Genomic DNA, 17825 nt, shown 5'->3' on the forward strand with positions numbered 1-17825 from the left:
AGTAATTTATTAGTGCCAAACATGATTGCAGAGTCTGTAAGTTATATCACGTTGAAAATATATTATAATGTACTTCTCGCGACATCATATGGAGGTGGGGGAGAAAGGGAGGAGAGTGTACAAATCATACATATACATATATTTACCACACAGGACAATGAAATACTCTTTCTAACGATAGCAGAAATGAACTTGACTCAAATGTAAAACTTTCGCGATAACTATACGGCAATGTCAACAGACAAAGATTTAGTAAACAAAAGCACCTGGTGTTGCACATTCGTTCTGTCTTGTTGCTACACAGTAAGGAAATTATAATGCCTTCGCAATTGTAAAAATGGGAATTTTTTTCCTCCATACATCAAACTGCTGGCACGGATCCATAAAACGATATTTGCCTCTGTCCAACGTCCTCAGTTAAAAATACGTGATATCTGTGTTAAGCTTTAGACTGCTATTTTAGACCTATCTACGCGTTTAAACAAACTAAACAACGCGTATATTGCCTTTGTGGAACAGGACGTTAGGAATAGCAATAACCTTTCAAGCAGATGCCTTGCGCTCACTGGCTGAGAAAGACAAGTCTCCGCTGCTTTAATGTTCAATGAATCTTGTTAAAGTACCACCTGACAGTTATATCTCCGAATTAAACGAATCTTTGAAATGTAGGCAAAACGTGACAAGATTGCATTGCTTTTGTTTTCCTTGACAGTACAGCAAGGAGATTAGAACAGCCACCTTACAATACAGTCACAATTCACTAACTACTTTGTGCAGAGATATTAATTAGGGAATGCAAATCAAAGATAGTAAGTTTTCATTCGGTATACGTTTCAATTAATATAAACAGACGATGCCATATCTTGGTTTCTAGCGAAAGAAGACAAAAATCTGAAATAAATTGAACTTAACTAAAGAACTTAATTAATAAATAAATTTTTAGCAGTCAACTGTATTTTGCAGTCTGATTACAATAATTTTGATCTGAAAACATATGAATAGTATGTACGACGAAGAATTACTGTTGTCTTGTTATTTGTGTCGTCAGTACATTTACTTGTAGCGGCTAAAAAGTTTGTATGATAGAAGCCAATAAAAAGGAAAAAATAAGAAAAAACATCTAAGGTAATGTATTGTGTTGATGTATTATTCAGCTAATGTTATGAACCGTGAGCAAATGAATACATCAGATTGTCATTTTTAAAGTACTTAATAACTGCGTGTTACAAAGTAAAAGGAAGAATACAGAGTGTGAAAATGTAAATATTCTCGCAGAAACTTAAAAGTAAGCACGAAATAATTTATCGTAGACTTTCAATAATATCAACGACCAACAATCTACAGAAATAACCTCGAAAAATAATTTTCAGATGCTTCGTCCCGGTACATGTGTTACAAATGAATCACGCTTAGAAATATTAATAATTTCAGTTCCCCGTACATCAGTCTGCAGAATCAACTGGAGTATCATAAATATATGAGCCCATTATGCAAGATTTTTCCGTTTATAGTCAGTAAATATACATCGTGCACTTGGCTTGGAACATTGACAAACGGTAGGATTTATGTGCTGAAATACCCTTTAGTTACAGAAGCTGGGAAATGGTGAAACAGGTAAAATAGTTTGCTCATAGTTTGAACGTCTGAGGTCCAGGAAGGTGAGACTTGGATTGTAAAGTTTGGAAAAGCGATGTGTGTGCCAGGTGTGATGATGGCTCATTTTTTTAAATCAATTACTCCCACTTTACTAGGATAACATTTTTTTATCGGCTACTGGTATTTAATCAGTAGCAATGAATAATTATATCAATATGCACATAACAGAAAACTTTACATGGAAATATAGTTGTGACAGTGGCTTTCAGAATGGAAGACAATTCACTCACAATGAATAAAACTTTATGCCAACAATGGACTAATTGTCTCAAATTAGGTGTACCTTTGCTCAAGGCTATGAAATTTGTTTCACTGAATTAGTGATGCTTAGGAATATGATTTACAAGATTAGTAATGTGACATAGAAAGTGTCACATATGCCAGGGAAGTACACCAATTCCAGTTAGCAAAATAATTAGACCTAAAGAAGATATGAGCAAGTGCATCAATAATTGTAAGCAGTAGTAATGAGAAGGGGTTTTCAAATAATGTAAAAAAGTTCTTATGTGACAAAACTGTGCTAGTAACAGAACATTTTCTGCCTCTGGAGATAAATTATCAACTAGCACAATGCACCAAATAGATTTGCTTAACCCTCTGACTGCAGGCAATTTTCCAATATTTCAGAACAACAGAAAAAGATTTGATGGGAAAATAGCAGCCTATGATATTCCAGAGCAACAGCAAAGTATTTGGAAGGAATACTGTGATGTCCGATGTGGTGTAAAGGCGATAGGTACACCAATATAAAGGTGAAAGAGAGGCTGGCTGGGTGAAGGCTGGGTTCTCTGTTGAAGATGGGGGATGTGGGTAGCAGCAGCAGTGGGTCCTGGTAAAGATAGTACTCTTTATTAGGTCTTCACTAACTCGTACAGTTTAGGTGTTCTTCTGATTGTGCTCCATTCTCTGGTGTGGTCCAGAGTTCCGTCATAACATTCCCATGTTGTAGCTGTGAGTGTTGACATATGGCCGGCAGTGTGCACATGCTGCTCGGGAGACAGAGTGCTGCACTGGTATCTCGGGGTCCGAGGCAAGTTGGGATAGCAAGATGCGATCTCGCTACAGTCACGTGCAGCCACTAGGTCTTCTCTAATGTGGAAGGTCATGTTGTTCCAGTGGCACGACAATGGCAGTGCCCGGAGTCAAAATCTGGACCAACAATAAGGATTAAGGGCAGGTGGATGGCATGCTGTTGCCTGCCCAGGCAGATAGGCAGAGGCCCTTCCTTCATGGACCAATGGTGGCAGAGTTCACAGCAAGGAATCCTAGCTGACACAGCAGTTGCCGGGTGTGGCCTTGCTATGCCCAAAAGTTGTACTTGGCTGGGCCAGCATTTAAATGCTGGTCCCTGGCAGTGAATTCGCGGAAAGGCTGCATTTGGTCATGGCAAACCATCTGGAACAGGACAATGAGTGGGGTCTGGCATAATTGTCAATGACCCGGAAGTCAGTCAAGCCGGAGTAGCTTCTTGAAGGCTGACCCAGGGCATTGACTCTCGGGACAATGTCACGGAAGTCTTGCTGGTGCTGAGGAACACTAATGAAGCAGGTGTGACAGCCGGCTGTTGCCGATTTCCATGGCTTGTGGCCTGATTTCGGCACTCGTGTTCCGATGACAAGGGAGCTGATCACGCAGTTCAGTGACCAGCACCTGTTGTCTGGCTGCGGCCTCGTTGCAGTTCTGGGCTCTGATTTCTGCTCCTAGTTGTCCCATAGTTTTGTCCTGGTACAATCTCCTCCCCTTTGCAAAGAAACTTCACCCTCGAATTTTACTGAAGTGAAAAGACTAGATAAATTACACTTTTACATTTCGTATTTGTAGTCTCTGCTCATGGTGGCACATTGCACATTATTTGCCTTCACTAGCAACCACTGAGCCCATTTGCTCTCATTTGCACATTGGCTACATTAGTTCACTAATCTATCTGAACTTACATTCTCAAAATACATCAATATACTTAGGTGATATTTATAATTCTAACTTTTCCATACATCACAATAAACCTAAATAACTTCACAAACCAATACCTCTCATTCTGAGAGAAAACAAGTAATCCAGTGGCCTTGCGTCAAGAGCTCTCCGATACCACTGACCCAGCTACAGCTGGTATAACAGGTGCACCTGTGATGTACCCAGACTTAATATTTTCCCAGCCTCAGGCACTATATCAACCCCACCTGTGTCATAGGAAAAAAAAAAAAAAACCTTTAATTCTTTTACATGCACATCTCTTACAACATCTGACAGATTTTCCCGCTATGTCACTGCTTTCACTTGGTGGGCTATTGCTAGTGGTTTTGCCGCTATTCTAAACATTGCTTTTCAAGGGAGCAGGAGTGCTTTAACTGATGATGTCACGGCCAATGATATGTCTCGCGTCCGTGTGGTATCTTAGCACCTTGGCTGTTTTGAGACTGCCGTATGATGTGAAGACAGTGAAACCTAAGCAAACAATACTGTTGTGACTTGTTAATCTAGTTCTAATCCATCAGCACTGTATCACGGCTTAAACTTATATCAAAAAACGAAGTGGTACCTGGTAACTGCTTTCCTTGGGCGTCACATTCTCCCGATTACATCTCCTAATTAGCCATGATCTAGAATCCTACATTATGCCTATTCTTAAATACTAGTATACATGTTATTCCTACCATCCTTTCTCATTCTAAACATTTATTGTATACAATTATGTATTTACTGCGATGATTCTTATGTCTCTTCTGACTTCACCTTAAATGTGGTACCCAAGATTTTCCAAGCCTCAGGCAAGGACACTCTGCACTGGCTGGCATATTGCCCTTTTTTATGACAAATCCAACCTACTACAGGATGTGAGACTCTGTGCATGGGGCGGAGTGCTCAGGTAAATTGCACTGGGTACTTATTACTGGAGTTAACGGTTTAGTCCTCGGTTCTTTACCAAACAGTATCCAACACTGACATTATGGAAAAAAGTAGGGAAAGGTCAAACCAAAAGGTATGGGGTATCCCATGAGTGAAAGTAAAAAGTTTTGTGCCGTTATTTACATATCTTGCTGTCCCATATTCTCAAGATCTCTGTCTCGTGTCTATCGACTTCCCTTTTCCCTTCGGAAAGCTCCTCTCTTCCAAGTTGACTGTCTTCATGTCCATCTTCAACAGTCCATCTAACACCAATGTAAAGGGCAAGACTGGTATGCAAGGAAGCCAATGGCAGCAGGAAGTGGCCGTACTACAGTCACGGGCGGCCACCATATCTTCTCTAAATGCGGAAGGTTGAATCATTTCAGTGGCAGTGCCCAGAGTCAAAGTCTAGACAATGATCAACAGGGGTAGGCAGATGGCACGGTATTGCCTGCTCGGACTTGGCAGACAGGCAGGGGTCCGTCCTTCGCAGACCAGTGGCGGCAGAGTTCACAGCGAGGAATACCAGCTGACGCAGAAGGTGCCAGGTGTGGCACTGTTGTGGCCAAATATGTTGTACTCAGCTGGGCCAGTATTTAAATGCTTGTTCCTGGCTCTGAATTGATGGAAGGGCTGTGTTTGTGGGCCACAGTGAACCATCTGGAACAGGGCAATGATTGGGGTCTGACGTAATTGTCGATGATGTGGAAATCAGTTGAACCAAAGTGGGTTTTGGAAGGCTGGCCCAGAGCATTGACACCCAGGACAGTGTCACGAAAGTCTTGCTGCCATTCAGAGATGCTGATCAAGCAGGAGTGATGACCGGCTGCGGCTGTTGTCCATGACTTGTGGCCTGATTTCGGCACTCATGGCTGATCTGCTCTCTAGCTTCAGCCTCATTGCGATTGTGGGCTCTGGCCTCTGCTCCAATTTCTCATACAGTTTTGCCCCATTACTGTGCAAAAGCGCAGAAATTACGCCTGACACAATAATTGCGCCCCCCCCCCCCCCCCCCCCACCTCCAAATCTGTCTGCAGATGACAGTACTGAATGCACACATCTCTATTGCCCATGGCTGAAGGGTTAAGAATGAAAGAGCTTATTTTATTATTACTGTGTATTTTGTTCACATAATATTTCTTCATGGCCCTCAGTATTCCAAAAGTAAATGTTCAATCTTCAGTTGTATTCCTGTTCACTCTTCAGTTGTAATAACTCTTAGCTGCTACATACTTCAGACATTAGTTGTAAATCTGTTGGAAAGTGTCAGCAAACACTTCTTGTAGAATTGCTCAAAGCAGCATGGTCACGTGTTATAGAATATTGGCAATGCTTGCGAATGTTCATGACCAGTAGTGCTTACACTGTCTTTGCTTATCTTCAACCCATCTGTTCTCATTCTTAAAGACAGCCATCGATTGTCCACAAGCATCTGCCATTGCACTTGTGGCATTGCAAAATGTAGCAACACGTTAATAAGTTTTGCTTTAAATTAGGGAAAAAGGCAATGGAGACTCATGGAATATTAGTGCATGTGTAAGGTGTTGAAGAAGTGAGTAAAAATTGTGTCTTTGAAAGGTTTAAACACTTTTGAGGCAGAAATGATGGTGTCAAGGACGACCGTGTTCGGTTCATCATACTTAGTCACAGATTTCTTCAAATGAGTGTGGCATATGCTTGCAGATGATTGACAGCTGTCTTTGAGAATAACATCACAAGAGTTGAAGATAGGTGAAGACAATGTAAGCACTGCTCTTCATGAGCATTCACAGGTGATGCAGATATTCAACAGCATGTACCATGGTGCTTCATGTGATTCCACAAGCAGCATTTGCTGACAGTTTCCAAGATTAAAGAAGATTAAAAAGGAAGGGCAGGTCACTCAGAACCCAGTATTAGGGGACCCATTTTTTAACCTTCCCCAACCTGTACCCCTGCCCCCCACCGCTGTCTCCATACCAAGGAAGGAACTATTACTTCTGAAAGCTAGGAAAGTGTATGTACTTTCATGTGTGCCTGTCAGCAGTACTGAAATTGTGTCTCCTGAAGGTAAATACTGTCCATCAGTTCTGTCTCAAAATTTTAAAACCTTTTATTTGTTTATTCCACAATTAACCACAAGGATGGTAATGCTTAAATAATGTTTTAGAGAAGAGGACATATGAGTCGGTCCCCCCCCCCCTCCCCCCCCCCCTTCCGTTGTACCCATACAGCCAGTCCAAATTTGTGTTGTCTTAGATAATATTGAAATAAATACATCTATATACAAAATGATCTGATGGACTCTGTGAGCAGCAATCTCTGGCTGTTTACTGATGATGCTGTGGTGCGTCATAGTTGAGTGGCTGTAGGAGGATACAGAATGACTTAGGAAATATTTGTAGTTGGTTGATGAATGGCATCTTGCTCTAAATGTAGAAAAATGTAAGTTACTGCAGCTGAATTGGGAAAACAATCTCATAATTTTTAAATACGGTTTTGTTAATGTGCTGCTTGACACAGTTATGGTGATTAAATTTCCAGGCATGATGTTGTAAAGAGATTTGAAATGAACAACCATGCAAGAGCGATAGTAGGGAAGGCGAATGGTCAGCTTCGCTTTATTGGGAGAATTTTTGTAAAATGTAGCTCATCTATAAAGTAGACTTCTTACAGGATGCTAGTGTGACCAGTTCATGAGTACTGCTTGAGCATTTGGGATCCCCCACCAGGTCAGATATGTTATCGATAAGTTCAGTCAACAGGTGATTATTACAGAGATATTTTGTGAATTGACTTCTCTGGAAGGAAGATTATGTTCTTTTCGTGACATACTATTGAGGAAATTTAGAGGACCAGCATTTGAAGCTGACTGCAGAATGATTCTAGTGCTTCCAACATACATTGCATGTAAGTACCATGAAGATAAGATGAGAGAAATTAGGGCTCTTAAGAAGGCATTAGATAGACCATTTTCCTTGCTTTAATTGCGAGTGGAACAGGAAAGGAAATAACCAGTAGGGGTGCTCTCCACTCTCCTCCGAGCACTATATCGTGGCTTGTGGAGAGTGTGTGTAGATATAGACGTGTATTAACAATCAGGTTTCAAACAGCCCGAAAGTGAAAGAAAGCACACACTCAACCAACACAAACAACTTAACAAATGCTGCTAATAACTTATAAAAATATAAACTATTCATAAACAAAAGGATTTACACATGACAAGGAAGAGGTTGAGGCAGGTGGACCAGCTGTGTAATCAACCAGTCGGATTCTCTTGTGTATTCAGGGCAGTCAAAGAAGATGTGATTATTGTCGTAGACCTCCCATACTCACAATATGGCAATGGTATGAGGTAGAGCCTATAAAGATGTTTTCCATGGCAGCTGTGCTTGAATTTCGACCTGACAGTGATCTTCTTGCCATCCCTGTGCAGTAAGTTGCAGTTCATGAACCCCCTTTTGCAACATATCACTGTGTGTCTAGTAAATATGGATGGATTCACCTGTATCAGGTGCTCTAGTGTAGAGCTTCAGTCTCCCATGTCTCATTGCATTCACTTTTGGTCTAGCTTGTAACCACAACAATGAGATCTGCAGGAATGCATTGCTCTTGTGTATTAGTCACCATCGTGTCCTTAGCCAGTTGATTGGCTTTTTCATTCTCCACAGTCCCAGCATGGCCATTTGATCCACGCTAATGTGACTCCCTTACCGGTTCAGTACAGCTCCAATACAGAAGCAGCTGTTCATTATGGAAGGTAACACCTTCCTCTGTCTTACCAATAAAATAAGTTTTTTCGTTATGGTCATTATGGAAGGTAACACCTTCCTCTGTCTTACAAATTAAATAAGTTTTTTCGTCATGGAGAGCTAGTCACTGAAGATGACAAGATGGTCACGCCATAACTTAATGCTCTGTCGATGGCTAGGAGTTTAGGAGTGTAAATGGTTGCCTCTTTCGGACAATGAAATAGTTTATTCTTGTTATCTTTAGTATCCTGTTATTACTGGGTTCTCAGAGTAATCCAGATGACTGTGTATGTCTAGTACCTGGTTTATAAGTTTGCATTCTTGTTAGCAGTAGAATAGCAATTGCGTTCTTTGATTGAGGTGATGATAGTTGCTTAGTGATGTAAATGGCTCCACAGGTAATGGTGTTGATTTACGAGAGTGAGTCAAATGAAAACCTTAAATTTGTAATAACAAATCGAAATTTCGCGCCGTTATCCTGTAAGTTGGTAAGTGTGCTACAAACAGCATGCAGAATGGCCTGTAGGTGGCAGCATAGTGCAGATGCACACATACCGTCGCAGTACCAGTATAAAGATGGCCAGCCCACTTGCAACTTGTATCAGGGAAGAACAGCATTCTGTTATTCGGTTTTTGCGCTGTGAAGGTGTGAAACCTATTCAAATTCATCGACGAATGAAGGGTCAGTACAGTGATGCATGTCTGTCACAGCAGCAAGTCTACGAATGGAGTAGGAAGTTTGCAAATGGTGTGACTTCAGCGTAGATGCTCCTCGTCCAGGTCAGGCAGAACAAGTTGTGACTCCACAGAACATTGCAGCAGTTGAAGCCATAGTGAAGGAAAATTGCTGAGTGACACTGAATGACATTACAGCAGGTTTACAGATTAGTCATGAGTCCGTTCTGATGAAGAGGTACGCCACACGTTGCATGAGTGTTTGTGCGGACTACCAAAAGAATTTTTTTCTAAAGGAATTTATGCACTTTGTAAGCGCTGGAGGACTTGCCTTGAGCATGGCGGAGATTATGTAGAAAAGTGATACAGCTTTGTACCATTCTGCACAATAAATAATATTTAAAAAAAATATTTGTTGTTGTTGTGGTCTTCAGTCCTGAGACTGGTTTGACGCAGCTCTCCATGCTACCCTATCCAGTGCAAGCTTCTTCATCTCCCAGTACCTACTGCAACCTACTTCCTTCTGAATCTTCTTGGTGTATTCATCTCTTGGTCTCCCTCTACTATTTTTACCCTCTACAGTGCCCTCCAATACTAAATTGGTGATCCCTTGATGCCTCAGAACATGTCCTACCAACCGATCCCTTCTTCTAGTTAAGTTGTGCCACAAACTTCTCTTCTCCCCAATCCTATTAAACACCTCCTCATTAATTATGTGATCTACCCATCTAATCATCAGCATTCTTCTGTAGCACCACATTTCGAAAGCTTCTATTCTCTTCTTGTCTAAACTATTTATCATCCATGTTTCACTTCCATATATGGCTACATTCCATACAAGTATTTTCAGAAACGACTTCCTGACACTTAAATCTATACTGGATGTTAACAAATTTCTCTTTCCTTCCCCTTGCCAGGCTACATTTTATATCCTCTCTACTTCGACCATCATCAGTTATTTTGCTCACCAAATAGCACAACATCTTTACTGCTTCAAGTGTCTCATTTCCTAATCTAATACCCTCAGCATCACCAGACTTAATTCGACTACATTCCATTATCCTCATTTTGCTTTTGTTGATGTTCATTTTATATCCTTCTTTCAAGACACTATCCATTCCGTTCAACTGCTCTTCCAAGTCCTTTGCTGTCTCTGACAGAATTACAATATCATCAGCGAACCTCAAACTTTTTATTTCTTATCAATGGATTTTAATACCTACTCTGAATTTTTCTTTTGTTTCCTTCAGTGCTTGCTAAATATACAGATTGAATAACATCGGGGATAGGCTACAACCCTGTCTCACTCCCTTCCCAACCACTGCTTCCCTTTCATGTCCCTCGACTCTTATAACTGCCATTTGGTTTCTATACAAATTGTAAATAGCCTTTCACTCCCTTTTTTTTACCCTTCCACCTTCAGAATTTGAAGGAGAGTATTCCAGTCAACACTGTCAAAAGCTTTCAAAGTCTACAAATGCTAGAAACGTAGGTTTGCCTTTCCTTAATCTAGCTTATAAGATAAGTCGTAAGGTCAGTATTGCCTCACGTGTTCCAATATTTCTACAGAATCCTAACCAATCTTCCCCTAGGTCGGCTTCTACTAGTTTTTCCATTCGTCTGTAAAGAATTCGCATTAGTATTTGGCAGCCGTGACTTATTAAACTGATAGTTCGGTAATTTTCACACCTATCAACACCTGCTTTCTTTGGGATTGGAATTGTTATATTCTTCTTGAAGTCTGAGGGTATTTCACCTGTCTCATACATCTTGCTCACCAGATAGTAGAGTTTTGTCAGGACTGGCTCTCCCAAGGCTGTTAGTAGTTCTAATGGAATGTTGTCTACTCTCAGGACCTTTTTGTGGCTCAGGTCTTTCAGTGCTCTGTCAAACTTTTCACACAGTATCGTATCTCCCATTTCGTCTTCATCTACATCCTCTTCCATTTCCATAATATTGTCCTCAAGTACATCGCCCTGGTATAGACTGTATAGACCCTCTATATACTCCTTCCACCTTTCTGCTTTCCCTTCTTTGCTTAGAACTGGGTTCCACCTGAGCTCTTAATATTCATACAAGTGGTTCTCTTTTCTCCAAAGGTCTCTTTAATTTTCCTGTAGGCTGTATCTATCTTACCCCTAGTGAGATAAGCCTCTACAATCTTACATTTGTCCTCTAGCCATCCCTCCTTAGCCATTTTGCACTTCCTGTCGATCTCATTTTTGAGACGTTTGTATTCCTTTTTGCCTGCTTCATTTACTGCATTTTTATATTTTCTCCTTCCATCAATTAAATTCAATATTTCTTCTGTTACCCAAGGATTTCTACCAGCCCTCGTCTTTTTACCTACTTGATCCTCTGCTGCCTTCACTATTTCATCCCTCAAAGCTACCCATTCTTCTTCTACTGTATTTCTTTCCCCCATTCCTGCCATTTGTTCCCTTACGCTCTCCCTGAAACTCTGTACAACCTCTGGTTTAGTCAGTTTATCCAGGTCCCATCTCCTTAAATTCCCACCTTTTTGCAGTTTCTTCAGTTTTAATCTACAGTTAATAACCAGTAGATTGTGGTCAGGGTCCACATCTGCCCCTGGAAATGTCTTAAAATTTAAAACCTGGTTCCTAAATCTCTGTCTTACCATTATATATTCTATCTGAAATCTGTCAGTATCTCCAAGCTTCTTCCATGTATACAACCTTCTTTTATGATTCTTGAAGCAAGTGTTAGCTATGATTAAGTTGTGCTCCGTGCAAAATTCTGCCAGGCGGCTTCCTCTTAGCCCCAATCCATATTCACCCACTACGTTTCCTTCTCTCCCTTTTCCTACAACCGAATTCCAGTCACCCATGACTATTAAATTTTCATCTACCTTCACTACCTGAATAATTTCTTTTATCTCATCGTACATTTCGTGAATTTCTTCATCATCTGCAGAGCTAGTTGGCATATAAACTTGTACTACTGTAGTAGGCATGGACTTTGTGTCTATCTTGGCCACAATAATGCATTCACTATGCTGTTTGTAGTAGCTTACCTGCACTCCTATGTTTTTATTCATTGTTAAACCTACTCCTGCATTACCCTTATTTGATTTTGTATTTATAACCCTGTGTTCACCTTACCTAAAGTCTTGTTACTCCTGCCAACGAACTTCACTAATTCCCACTATATCCAACTTTAACCTATCCATTTCCCTTTCTAAATTTTCTAACCTACCTGCCTGATTAAGGGATCTGACATTCCACACTCCGATCCATAGAACGCCAGTTTTCTTTCTCCTGATAACGACATCCTGCAGAGTAGTCCCCGCCCGGAGATCCGAATGGGGGACTATTTTACCTCCGGAATATTTTACGCAAGAAGACGCCATCATCATTTAATCATACAGTAAAGCTGCATGCCCTCAGGAAAAATTACGGCCGTAGTTTCCCCTTGCTTTCAACCGTTTGCGGGTACCAGCACAGCGAGGCTGTTTTGGTTAGTGTTACAAGGCCAGATCAGTCAATTATCCAGACTGTTGCCCCTGCAACTACTGAAAAGGCTGCTGCCCCTCCTCAGGAACCAAGTGTTTGTCTGGCCTCTCAACAGACATCCCTCCGTTGTGGTTGCACCTACGGTACGGCTACCTATATCGCTGAGGCACGCAAGCCTCCCCACCAATGGCAAGGTCCATGGTTCATGGCGGGGAAAAAAAATTTAAGGTTTTCATTTGACTCGTCCTTGTATTTATCCAGAAATGATGTAGCATTGCACTGTATGGTCGAAGATTTTGTTTCTCAACACATCCCAAAAGCTTTGTAGGCATTTCAGAATAAATTTTCTGCTGAGTTATTATCAATGTACTAAAAGAGTGCTGCCATTGTTTTCATCGGGGTGGATCCAAGAGCTCCTATGCAGCTGCAGAACTTTGTGTTGAGTGTCTGCAGCAGCTGCTTGGAGATCATGCCATACAACATGCAGGCATAATCTGAGTGAGGTCGCAGCAGCATGCAGTAGGTATGTAAAGCCATTAAGGATCCATACCCCACGTTTTCTGTCGTGACATGGAATATAAGGGGAAGTCAGATGAAAATGAGATGGATGAAAAAAATAGCAAACTGGTTATAATTTAAAAAGTAATTGCCATAATTGTTAAAGCATTTATCCAACCATGAGACAAGACGGTCAATGCCTTCATGGAATGATGATTATACAGAGGCATGTACCTCTTCAGTCCGAAGCAAGTGTTTTTCTTCAGGCCTGTAAAAACTACTGGGTCTGTATGGAGGATATGTAAGAGTTTTCCAGCAAACTGCACAGTCACATCAACCTTGGCAATATGTGCCATTGGAATGAGCAGAGGGGCTTTAAAACAAAACAAACGTTTTCTTGTGCAAAAACACTTGCCCTTTCTATAGAAATAAAATAAAAAGTAGAAATTTAGAAGGTGATAAAATTTAACAATATGGTTGTACAGAACTGATGCAGAATCTTTTGTAGACCTGTTTACATTTTAATAACTTCCAGAATACTTGCAAGTAAATGCTGTAATTCAGTACAATTGATAACATGTAACTTCTCTGTGGAATTTCTAAAGGGCACTCAGTATACTTTGTTTGAAAATCATTGGGATTGATTTTTCTTCAACTTTGGCCCCATGCTGCACAAAAACAGTGGCTGCCTCAGCCTTGAAATTTCAACTGTGTAAAGAACACAAAGATTTGTGCGTCCAGTCCAGCTATCTTCCTTACATTACTACTAGTTTCATTTCATTTGTAATTCTTCATTAGCCATGGAACTTGCTGAGATGAGGTGGCTGCATGCCTCAGCAATATGGTTCCACAGGTTCTGTTATATTGGACAGGTGTCTGTATAGAGACCAGACTAAAATATGGTTCCTGAAGTGGGGCAGCAGCCTTTTCAGTAGTTGCAGTCTGTCATATTGTCTGATCTGGCAGTGTAACATTAACAAAAATGACTGTGCTATGTTGGTACCGCAAATGGCTGAAAGCAAGGGGAAACTAAAGTTACTATATTTCCCGAAGACAAGCAGCTCTGGTGCATAGCAGGGCACGTAACAAGACATGAAACGATGAGAATACATCACATGCATGGAGAGCTTCATAACCAGTGACATGTTTCTTGTTGGTTTGAGTGAAGCTCATTTCACTATTTGTATAAATACTTTTAATATCCCATCATATCAGAACTGGTATAATCTTCACAATAGTACAGTGAGACTTGTGTCCTCCAAGTTTTCCTGTTGAAATAATGTGCATGTGTTGTTCTTCATTCCTTAAGTAATAGCAGCAGTATCTTCAAAGTTAATAATGACAAGGTGTTTGGATTTAGCATTTGTTTTGAGGGAGAGTCATAAAATACTGGCCAAAACTGCAATACAGTTCATGTAAAATATGTGTGGTCTCATAGATCATTTGCCTTTCATCTTTGTGTGTTCTGATTGCAGACAGTTTGAGGCAGTGGTTCTTGCAGGTAGCTTAAAGTAGTTTATACCAGGTGACCATTGCTACAGCTGAAAATGAAGAAATAAGGAAATATGTGAAAACAGGTTATCTTACAAGTAGTATAAGCATTATAATTTAAAAATAACAACCAGTCGTAAGTAATGTACAAAGCTTTTTAATAAAAGCCAGTGCAACTCGATTGGGATTTAAACATTCATATTCAGATGCTTGTGTAGACTTTTTTGTTGAATCATAAATTGTGAGTCTATGTAACAGTGTGTGGTGCCCTCAAAATTATTTGGTGCTTATTACATCATTCCTGACACAGATACATGTTAGTGGATTTCACTTCAGAATACATTGTGGTGTAAGGTGCATTTGTGCTCCATATGTGCTGATTGTGTCTCTCTGTAACATGCACCGTGGCAACACATGACTGCATGACCAGAAAATAGTCCTCAACAAAAAAGAGCTGAAATAAGAATTTTAAATTTAAAACTGGCTATGGTGACTTTTAAATTATACCTTACATTTATTAATGGTCATGGCTGTTAGGTTTTTGATTACTAGTCAAGGATGCTACATACCTTATGGTTTTTATATGATAAAGATTATAGTCATAACACTACAATATATTTTTAATTTGTCCATTTTTGACAATATAGTGTTAAACTTAAGCTATCAAGGTGGGTTGAAGCATTGTTGGTTTGATAAAAAAAATTGCTTTCACTATCTTGCATCAGTTTCCAGTGACAGTTCTCCTCTAAGTAACTTTTTTAGGTGCAACCCTTGAGCTGCTGTAGTAGTGGTTCACCCTGTGTGTGATGCCTTGAATTTTTTTCTACATTTGACTTGATGTTAGAAATTAGTAAATCTCAAACTAGTGCAACAATTTTACAGGCCTTAAAAATAAGTAGATGATTGAAGTACTGGTACAGAAGAAGTGACTTTACGTCTAGCAACTATAACAGAAGAAAGACACAGCTTATTCATAGCACAACAGTAAAATAATCATTGGATTATCAGCAGGTACAAGACCAAAATTGTAACTTTACCACCTTGATTCAGGTATCCTGTGGTTTTCTGACATCATGACTAACAAAGCTTATAATGGTTCCTTCATCAAGGGTACGGTTGATTGGTTCTTGCCTCAGCTGCACCAAGAGTGAGCTAGGGCTCTGCCTCAGATTATTTCTCTGTTACCAGTAAACCGTGTTAGGATAACTTATTTTACTATTCATAGATATGTAGAAGGCTTTTGTGACTCTTTCACAGCTGAGTGCATTGTGTTCAATCAATTCTGGGCATTTGCAACTTAACTTTCCACTTACCAAATGATGTGACGGACATAAGCCATAAAACTCATAGTCGGAAGATCTGGTAGTCAAATTCTGTCACAGCCAAGTTAATTTATTGCTGTCTTCATTTATTCTCCCTTAATTAACCACAGCAGGTGCATATTGACATGTTTTCTTCTGGAAAATTCCTAATTCTGCCGATTTATGCAGTTGATTTACTTTACAACACTAAACATTTTCCTGTCAATAGTGGGTAACTGCTGCTTCAAATAGGATTTTGTCATTATGACTGTGATGAGTGATCAGTATTTCTCCTCATACAGTTATTCCAAGATTATGAATGGTTAATACTTCATTGATGCAAAGTTGCTAGCAATACAGACTTTGCTCAGTTTTAGCCATTATACACTGAAATGACGAAAGTCATGGGATATCTCCTGGTATCATGTTGTACCTCCTTTTGCTGGATGTAGTGCAGCAGCTCAGTGTGACATGGACTCAAAAAGCTGTTGGAAGTTCCCAGCAAAAATACTGAGCTATGCTGCCTCTGTAGTCATTCATAAATGTGAAAGTATTGCTGATGCAGGTTTTTGTGCATGAATTGACATCTCAATTGTGTCCCATAAATGTTTTATAGGTTTCATGAAAGGCGATCTGGATGGCCAGATCATTTGCTCAAATTGTCGTGAATGTTCTTCAGATCAGTCGCGAACAATTGTGGCCCAGTGACATGGCACATCGTTTGTTTGTTCATGAATGGTTTCATACAGTCTCCAAGTAGCCAAACACAACAATTGCCAATCAATGATCGGGCCAGGGGCCCAGTCCATTTCCTGTAAACACAGCCCACACCATTATGGAGCCTTCACCAGCTTGCACAGTGCATTGTTCGCAACTTGGATTAATGGCTTTCTGGGTCTGTGCCACATTTGAACACTACCATCAGCTCTTACCAACTGAAATCAGGACTCATCTGACCAGACCATGGTTTTCCATCATTTAGTCCAACCAATATGGTCATGGGCCCAGATGAGGTCCGGCAGTGATATGCTATTAGCAAAGGCACTCACACTGGTCATCTGCTGCCATAGCCCATTAATGCCATATTATTCTGCACTGTGCTATCGGATATATTAGTCGTATGTCCCAAATTGATTCTGCGGCTATTTCACAAATTGTTGCTTGTCTGTTAGCACTGACAGCTCTGTACAAACAACGCTGCTCTCGGTTGTTAAGTGTGTTGTTCCTGGTGAGAGGCAATGTCTGAAATTTGATCTTCTCGGCACACCCTAGACACTGTTTACCAGGGAATATTGAATTCCCTAATGATAACTGAAACAGAATGTCCCACATATCTAGCTTCAGGTACCATTCCTCATTCAGAGTCTGTTAATTTCTGTCATGCAGCAATATTCACATCGGAAACCTTTTCATGTGAATCACCGGAGTACAAATGACAGCTCTGCCAGTGCACTGCCATTTTATGCCTTGTGCATGCAGTACTACCACCATCCATATATGTGCACCTCAGTGTAGTGAAGGAAAACAGGTGTAGGTTTGTTAAAAGAAATGTCTCAAAATTAACTGGAAATGTGCTTAGACTTCCAAGCTAGAATTTGTGAAGAAATTACTGCACGAACTAGGGACAAGCTGATTGTCAATCACTTCATTGCTTCTCTTTTTTGTTCAACAATTTATTATTCCTATATAATGATGGGTTTTGACAATGTAAAATGTACTAAGAAACTGTACTTAAAATGTGAAGAAATCAAATTAAAAATACAAAACAGAGAACTCGTGTAGATTTTCTCTTTTTACAAATTAAGAATCTTGCATCAGGAATATGACAGTGTGGAAGCTAAATTGATTCAATAGTGCACTTAATAAACTCAAAGTATTAATGACAGTTTCATACATTTGGAGCATGTTACTTCTATTCTTCCTACCTTCCTTCCATTGTTAGGAATTTTCAGTGTTTAATACAAGAGGTATGTCAGGCATCATGAGTTAATAATGGTATTGCGCGCGCGCGCGCGCACACACACACACACACACACACACACACACACACACACACTAATACAATATCTGTACATCACAAGAGGGCAATCTGCTCTGAAACCGTGGGGGCTAGAGCT

The 17825-nt window shown here is 40.2% G+C and overlaps 2 protein-coding genes across 6 annotated transcripts in view; one reads left to right on the forward strand and one right to left on the reverse strand.

The window, feature by feature from the left end:
* LOC126266942 (uro-adherence factor A) overlaps window positions 1–653 on the reverse strand; it is a 136468-nt gene extending 135815 nt beyond the window's left edge. The window contains exon 1 of one of the 3 annotated variants that reach the window (XM_049971637.1): window positions 541–653. The gene's annotated coding sequence lies outside the window, so the exon portion shown is untranslated. Of the gene's footprint in view, window positions 1–266 lie in introns of all 3 variants that reach the window. The other 2 variants (XM_049971638.1, XM_049971641.1) reach the window with 2 other exon arrangements.
* A 69-nt stretch (window positions 654–722) lies between these two features.
* LOC126266943 (uncharacterized) overlaps window positions 723–17825 on the forward strand; it is a 54534-nt gene continuing 37431 nt past the window's right edge. Inside the window, exon 1 of one of the 3 annotated variants that reach the window (XM_049971645.1) lies at window positions 723–809. The gene's annotated coding sequence lies outside the window, so the exon portion shown is untranslated. The other 2 variants (XM_049971642.1, XM_049971643.1) reach the window with 2 other exon arrangements.

This window comes from Schistocerca gregaria, chromosome 4, assembly GCF_023897955.1.
Source record: "Schistocerca gregaria isolate iqSchGreg1 chromosome 4, iqSchGreg1.2, whole genome shotgun sequence".
Taxonomy (NCBI): Eukaryota; Metazoa; Arthropoda; class Insecta; order Orthoptera; family Acrididae; genus Schistocerca; species Schistocerca gregaria.